Source organism: Brachycentrus maculatus, unplaced genomic scaffold (genome assembly GCF_059751285.1).
Source record: "Brachycentrus maculatus isolate JH-2025_06_01 unplaced genomic scaffold, ASM5975128v1 h1tg001831l, whole genome shotgun sequence".
Classification (NCBI taxonomy): domain Eukaryota; kingdom Metazoa; phylum Arthropoda; class Insecta; order Trichoptera; family Brachycentridae; genus Brachycentrus; species Brachycentrus maculatus.
The window spans coordinates 3,559-12,500 of record NW_028282412.1 but is presented as its reverse complement, the minus strand read 5'-3'; positions in this window follow the sequence as shown (position 1 = coordinate 12,500).

Genomic DNA, 8,942 nt, shown 5'->3' with positions numbered 1-8,942 from the left:
TCTTACAATTTTTACAGAGCTATACGCCGAGACGCTCGTGACGGTATCGCCTCGTTTTAAAAATGTACACATACGAAGAAGTCATATTTTGCTCTTCAAATAGAGTTTTCAAATAATAAAATCAAATGTGTCGTTGTGTGATGGAGTGAGGAGGATTTTCACAGAGCTATACGCCGAGACGCTCGTGACGGTATCACCTCGTTTTGAAAATTTACACACGTTTTTCTTCAAAGCTCGAAACAAATATGTCGCTGTGTGATGGAGTGAGGAGGATTTTCACATAAGTATACGCTTAGACGCTCGTGACGGTATCGCCTCGCTTTTAAAAAATGGTACAGATATGAAGGAGTTATATTATGCTTTCAAGTTTGAATAAATCAATTCAAATGTGTTGTTGTGTGATGGTAGTTTTTTTTTAATTTTTTTTACTTTATTAATGTATATCTGGTTTAAGGCCTAGGATTACTTGGCACAATCAGGCATGTCTAATATTTGAAAGCGGCCGGGCGGCAATCGCGAGTACCCTACGCTGCGCGAGTACTACGAGTCGGAGTGGCAGTTCGTTTAGATAATACAAAATACTATACAAGGAGGGGTGAACGGCGGGAGTAGCTATGATCGGCCTAAGGTTGCCGAATGCCTCGCCGTCTGACATTAATTCGACCCTCTCGATGGCTCGTCGGGAATGGCCCGGATCGAGCTCTCGACGCGGTCAAGCGGCCGCGCGTACCCCACACTGCGCGGGTACTACGAGTGGGAGTTAATATATAATATTATACGAGGAGTTATTAATACATAATATAACACAAGGAAGGGTGAACGGCGGGAGTAGCTATGAACGGCTTAATGCCTCGCCGTCTGACATTCGTCGGGGAGTACGAGTGATTGTTTATTCATGTGAGAGATAACAGAGAGTCGGAGTGATGGATTATTTACGATAGATAATATTATTAATTGAATAAATTAATTAATCAATATAAGGTTATTAATGAGAAGGGTGAACCGCGGGAGTAGCTATGATCGGCCTAAGGTTGCCGAATGCCTCGCCGTCTGACATTAATTCGACCCTCTCGATGGCTCGTCGGACAAGGCCCGGATCGAGCTCTGAACGCGGTCAAGCGACGCCGACGCGCGGCAATCGCGAGTACCCTACGCTGCGCGAGTACTACGAGTCGGAGTGTTTGTTCGTTTAGATAATGTATATATATATATATATATATATATATATATATATATATATATATATATATATATATATATATATATATATATATATATATATATATATATATAAAATATTATATAAGGAGGGGTGAACGGCGGGAGTAGCTATGAACGGCTTAATGCCTCGCCGTCTGACATTCGTCGGGGAGTACGAGTGATTGTTTATTCATGTGAGAGATAACAGAGAGTCGGAGTGATGGATTATTTACAATAGATAATATTATTAATTGAATAAATCAATTAATCAATATAAGGTTATTAATGAGAAGGGTGAACGGCGGGAGTAGCTAAGATCGGCCTAAGGTTGCCGAATGCCTCGCCGTCTGACATTAATTCGACCCTCTCGATGGCTCGTCGGGAATGGCCCGGATCGAGCTCGCGACGCGGTCAAGCGGCCGCGCGTACCCCACACTGCGCGGGTACTACGAGTGGGAGTTAATATATAATATTATACGAGGAGTTATTAATACATAATATAACACAAGGAAGGGTGAACGGCGGGAGTAGCTATGATCAGCTTAAGGTTGCCAAATGCCTCGCCGTCTGACATTAATTCGACCCTCTCGATGGCTCGTCGGGAATGGCCCGGATCGAGCTCGCGACGCGGTCAAGCGGCCGCGCGTACCCCACACTGCGCGGGTACTACGAGTGGGAGTTAATATATAATATTATACGAGGAGTTATTAATACATAATATAACACAAGGAAGGGTGAACGGCGGGAGTAGCTATGATCAGCTTAAGGTTGCCAAATGCCTCGCCGTCTGACATTAATTCGACCCTCTCGATGGCTCGTCGGGAATGGCCCGGATCGAGCTCGCGACGCGGTCAAGCGGCCGCGCGTACCCCACACTGCGCGGGTACTACGAGTGGGAGTTAATATATAATATTATACGAGGAGTTATTAATACATAATATAACACAAGGAAGGGTGAACGGCGGGAGTAGCTATGATCAGCTTAAGGTTGCCAAATGCCTCGCCGTCTGACATTAATTCGACCCTCTCGATGGCTCGTCGGGAATGGCCCGGATCGAGCTCGCGACGCGGTCAAGCGGCCGCGCGTACCCCACACTGCGCGGGTACTACGAGTGGGAGTTAATATATAATATTATACGAGGATATTAATACATAATATAACACAAGGAAGGGTGAACGGCGGGAGTAGCTATGATCAGCTTAAGGTTGCCAAATGCCTCGCCGTCTGACATTAATTCGACCCTCTCGATGGCTCGTCGGGAATGGCCCGGATCGAGCTCGCGACGCGGTCAAGCGGCCGCGCGTACCCCACACTGCGCGGGTACTACGAGTGGGAGTTAATATATAATATTATACGAGGAGTTATTAATACATAATATAACACAAGGAAGGGTGAACGGCGGGAGTAGCTATGATCAGCTTAAGGTTGCCAAATGCCTCGCCGTCTGACATTAATTCGACCCTCTCGATGGCTCGTCGGACAAGGCCCGGATCGAGCTCTGAACGCGGTCAAGCGACGCCGACGCGCGGCAATCGCGAGTACCCTACGCTGCGCGAGTACTACGAGTCGGAGTGTTTGTTCGTTTAGATAATGTATATATATATATATATATATATATATATATATATATATATATATATATATATATATATATATATATATATATATATATATAAAATATTATATAAGGAGGGGTGAACGGCGGGAGTAGCTATGAACGGCTTAATGCCTCGCCGTCTGACATTCGTCGGGGAGTACGAGTGATTGTTTATTCATGTGAGAGATAACAGAGAGTCGGAGTGATGGATTATTTACAATAGATAATATTATTAATTGAATAAATCAATTAATCAATATAAGGTTATTAATGAGAAGGGTGAACGGCGGGAGTAGCTAAGATCGGCCTAAGGTTGCCGAATGCCTCGCCGTCTGACATTAATTCGACCCTCTCGATGGCTCGTCGGGAATGGCCCGGATCGAGCTCGCGACGCGGTCAAGCGGCCGCGCGTACCCCACACTGCGCGGGTACTACGAGTGGGAGTTAATATATAATATTATACGAGGAGTTATTAATACATAATATAACACAAGGAAGGGTGAACGGCGGGAGTAGCTATGATCAGCTTAAGGTTGCCAAATGCCTCGCCGTCTGACATTAATTCGACCCTCTCGATGGCTCGTCGGGAATGGCCCGGATCGAGCTCGCGACGCGGTCAAGCGGCCGCGCGTACCCCACACTGCGCGGGTACTACGAGTGGGAGTTAATATATAATATTATACGAGGAGTTATTAATACATAATATAACACAAGGAAGGGTGAACGGCGGGAGTAGCTATGATCAGCTTAAGGTTGCCAAATGCCTCGCCGTCTGACATTAATTCGACCCTCTCGATGGCTCGTCGGGAATGGCCCGGATCGAGCTCGCGACGCGGTCAAGCGGCCGCGCGTACCCCACACTGCGCGGGTACTACGAGTGGGAGTTAATATATAATATTATACGAGGATATTAATACATAATATAACACAAGGAAGGGTGAACGGCGGGAGTAGCTATGATCAGCTTAAGGTTGCCAAATGCCTCGCCGTCTGACATTAATTCGACCCTCTCGATGGCTCGTCGGGAATGGCCCGGATCGAGCTCGCGACGCGGTCAAGCGGCCGCGCGTACCCCACACTGCGCGGGTACTACGAGTGGGAGTTAATATATAATATTATACGAGGATATTAATACATAATATAACACAAGGAAGGGTGAACGGCGGGAGTAGCTATGATCAGCTTAAGGTTGCCAAATGCCTCGCCGTCTGACATTAATTCGACCCTCTCGATGGCTCGTCGGGAATGGCCCGGATCGAGCTCGCGACGCGGTCAAGCGGCCGCGCGTACCCCACACTGCGCGGGTACTACGAGTGGGAGTTAATATATAATATTATACGAGGAGTTATTAATACATAATATAACACAAGGAAGGGTGAACGGCGGGAGTAGCTATGATCAGCTTAAGGTTGCCAAATGCCTCGCCGTCTGACATTAATTCGACCCTCTCGATGGCTCGTCGGACAAGGCCCGGATCGAGCTCTGAACGCGGTCAAGCGACGCCGACGCGCGGCAATCGCGAGTACCCTACGCTGCGCGAGTACTACGAGTCGGAGTGTTTGTTCGTTTAGATAATGTATATATATATATATATATATATATATATATATATATATATATATATATATATATATATATATAAAATATTATATAAGGAGGGGTGAACGGCGGGAGTAGCTATGAACGGCTTAATGCCTCGCCGTCTGACATTCGTCGGGGAGTACGAGTGATTGTTTATTCATGTGAGAGATAACAGAGAGTCGGAGTGATGGATTATTTACAATAGATAATATTATTAATTGAATAAATTAATTAATCAATATAAGGTTATTAATGAGAAGGGTGAACGGCGGGAGTAGCTAAGATCGGCCTAAGGTTGCCGAATGCCTCGCCGTCTGACATTAATTCGACCCTCTCGATGGCTCGTCGGGAATGGCCCGGATCGAGCTCGCGACGCGGTCAAGCGGCCGCGCGTACCCCACACTGCGCGGGTACTACGAGTGGGAGTTAATATATAATATTATACGAGGAGTTATTAATACATAATATAACACAAGGAAGGGTGAACGGCGGGAGTAGCTATGATCAGCTTAAGGTTGCCAAATGCCTCGCCGTCTGACATTAATTCGACCCTCTCGATGGCTCGTCGGGAATGGCCCGGATCGAGCTCGCGACGCGGTCAAGCGGCCGCGCGTACCCCACACTGCGCGGGTACTACGAGTGGGAGTTAATATATAATATTATACGAGGATATTAATACATAATATAACACAAGGAAGGGTGAACGGCGGGAGTAGCTATGATCAGCTTAAGGTTGCCAAATGCCTCGCCGTCTGACATTAATTCGACCCTCTCGATGGCTCGTCGGGAATGGCCCGGATCGAGCTCGCGACGCGGTCAAGCGGCCGCGCGTACCCCACACTGCGCGGGTACTACGAGTGGGAGTTAATATATAATATTATACGAGGAGTTATTAATACATAATATAACACAAAGAAGGGTGAACGGCGGGAGTAGCTATGATCAGCTTAAGGTTGCCAAATGCCTCGCCGTCTGACATTAATTCGACCCTCTCGATGGCACGTCGGACAAGGCCCGGATCGAGCTCTGAACGCGGTCAAGCGACGCCGACGCGCGGCAATCGCGAGTACCCTACGCTGCGCGAGTACTACGAGTCGGAGTGTTTGTTCGTTTAGATAATGTATATATATATATATATATATATATATATATATATATATATATATATATATATATATATATATATATATATATATATATATATATAAATATTATATAAGGAGGGGTGAACGGCGGGAGTAGCTATGAACGGCTTAATGCCTCGCCGTCTGACATTCGTCGGGGAGTACGAGTGATTGTTTATTCATGTGAGAGATAACAGAGAGTCGGAGTGATGGATTATTTACAATAGATAATATTATTAATTGAATAAATTAATTAATCAATATAAGGTTATTAATGAGAAGGGTGAACCGCGGGAGTAGCTATGATCGGCCTAAGGTTGCCGAATGCCTCGCCGTCTGACATTAATTCGACCCTCTCGATGGCTCGTCGGGAATGGCCCGGATCGAGCTCGCGACGCGGTCAAGCGGCCGCGCGTACCCCACACTGCGCGGGTACTACGAGTGGGAGTTAATATATAATATTATACGAGGATATTAATACATAATATAACACAAGGAAGGGTGAACGGCGGGAGTAGCTATGATCAGCTTAAGGTTGCCAAATGCCTCGCCGTCTGACATTAATTCGACCCTCTCGATGGCTCGTCGGGAATGGCCCGGATCGAGCTCGCGACGCGGTCAAGCGGCCGCGCGTACCCCACACTGCGCGGGTACTACGAGTGGGAGTTAATATATAATATTATACGAGGAGTTATTAATACATAATATAACACAAAGAAGGGTGAACGGCGGGAGTAGCTATGATCAGCTTAAGGTTGCCAAATGCCTCGCCGTCTGACATTAATTCGACCCTCTCGATGGCACGTCGGACAAGGCCCGGATCGAGCTCTGAACGCGGTCAAGCGACGCCGACGCGCGGCAATCGCGAGTACCCTACGCTGCGCGAGTACTACGAGTCGGAGTGTTTGTTCGTTTAGATAATGTATATATATATATATATATATATATATATATATATATATATATATATATATATATATATATATATATATATAAAATATTATATAAGGAGGGGTGAACGGCGGGAGTAGCTATGAACGGCTTAATGCCTCGCCGTCTGACATTCGTCGGGGAGTACGAGTGATTGTTTATTCATGTGAGAGATAACAGAGAGTCGGAGTGATGGATTATTTACAATAGATAATATTATTAATTGAATAAATTAATTAATCAATATAAGGTTATTAATGAGAAGGGTGAACGGCGGGAGTAGCTAAGATCGGCCTAAGGTTGCCGAATGCCTCGCCGTCTGACATTAATTCGACCCTCTCGATGGCTCGTCGGGAATGGCCCGGATCGAGCTCGCGACGCGGTCAAGCGGCCGCGCGTACCCCACACTGCGCGGGTACTACGAGTGGGAGTTAATATATAATATTATACGAGGAGTTATTAATACATAATATAACACAAGGAAGGGTGAACGGCGGGAGTAGCTATGATCAGCTTAAGGTTGCCAAATGCCTCGCCGTCTGACATTAATTCGACCCTCTCGATGGCTCGTCGGGAATGGCCCGGATCGAGCTCGCGACGCGGTCAAGCGGCCGCGCGTACCCCACACTGCGCGGGTACTACGAGTGGGAGTTAATATATAATATTATACGAGGATATTAATACATAATATAACACAAGGAAGGGTGAACGGCGGGAGTAGCTATGATCAGCTTAAGGTTGCCAAATGCCTCGCCGTCTGACATTAATTCGACCCTCTCGATGGCTCGTCGGGAATGGCCCGGATCGAGCTCGCGACGCGGTCAAGCGGCCGCGCGTACCCCACACTGCGCGGGTACTACGAGTGGGAGTTAATATATAATATTATACGAGGAGTTATTAATACATAATATAACACAAAGAAGGGTGAACGGCGGGAGTAGCTATGATCAGCTTAAGGTTGCCAAATGCCTCGCCGTCTGACATTAATTCGACCCTCTCGATGGCACGTCGGACAAGGCCCGGATCGAGCTCTGAACGCGGTCAAGCGACGCCGACGCGCGGCAATCGCGAGTACCCTACGCTGCGCGAGTACTACGAGTCGGAGTGTTTGTTCGTTTAGATAATGTATATATATATATATATATATATATATATATATATATATATATATATATATATATATATATATATATATATATATATATATATATATAAAATATTATATAAGGAGGGGTGAACGGCGGGAGTAGCTATGAACGGCTTAATGCCTCGCCGTCTGACATTCGTCGGGGAGTACGAGTGATTGTTTATTCATGTGAGAGATAACAGAGAGTCGGAGTGATGGATTATTTACAATAGATAATATTATTAATTGAATAAATTAATTAATCAATATAAGGTTATTAATGAGAAGGGTGAACCGCGGGAGTAGCTATGATCGGCCTAAGGTTGCCGAATGCCTCGCCGTCTGACATTAATTCGACCCTCTCGATGGCTCGTCGGGAATGGCCCGGATCGAGCTCGCGACGCGGTCAAGCGGCCGCGCGTACCCCACACTGCGCGGGTACTACGAGTGGGAGTTAATATATAATATTATACGAGGATATTAATACATAATATAACACAAGGAAGGGTGAACGGCGGGAGTAGCTATGATCAGCTTAAGGTTGCCAAATGCCTCGCCGTCTGACATTAATTCGACCCTCTCGATGGCTCGTCGGGAATGGCCCGGATCGAGCTCGCGACGCGGTCAAGCGGCCGCGCGTACCCCACACTGCGCGGGTACTACGAGTGGGAGTTAATATATAATATTATACGAGGAGTTATTAATACATAATATAACACAAAGAAGGGTGAACGGCGGGAGTAGCTATGATCAGCTTAAGGTTGCCAAATGCCTCGCCGTCTGACATTAATTCGACCCTCTCGATGGCACGTCGGACAAGGCCCGGATCGAGCTCTGAACGCGGTCAAGCGACGCCGACGCGCGGCAATCGCGAGTACCCTACGCTGCGCGAGTACTACGAGTCGGAGTGTTTGTTCGTTTAGATAATGTATATATATATATATATATATATATATATATATATATATATATATATATATATATATATATATATATATATATATAAAATATTATATAAGGAGGGGTGAACGGCGGGAGTAGCTATGAACGGCTTAATGCCTCGCCGTCTGACATTCGTCGGGGAGTACGAGTGATTGTTTATTCATGTGAGAGATAACAGAGAGTCGGAGTGATGGATTATTTACAATAGATAATATTATTAATTGAATAAATTAATTAATCAATATAAGGTTATTAATGAGAAGGGTGAACCGCGGGAGTAGCTATGATCGGCCTAAGGTTGCCGAATGCCTCGCCGTCTGACATTAATTCGACCCTCTCGATGGCTCGTCGGGAATGGCCCGGATCGAGCTCGCGACGCGGTCAAGCGGCCGCGCGTACCCCACACTGCGCGGGTACTACGAGTGGGAGTTAATATATAAT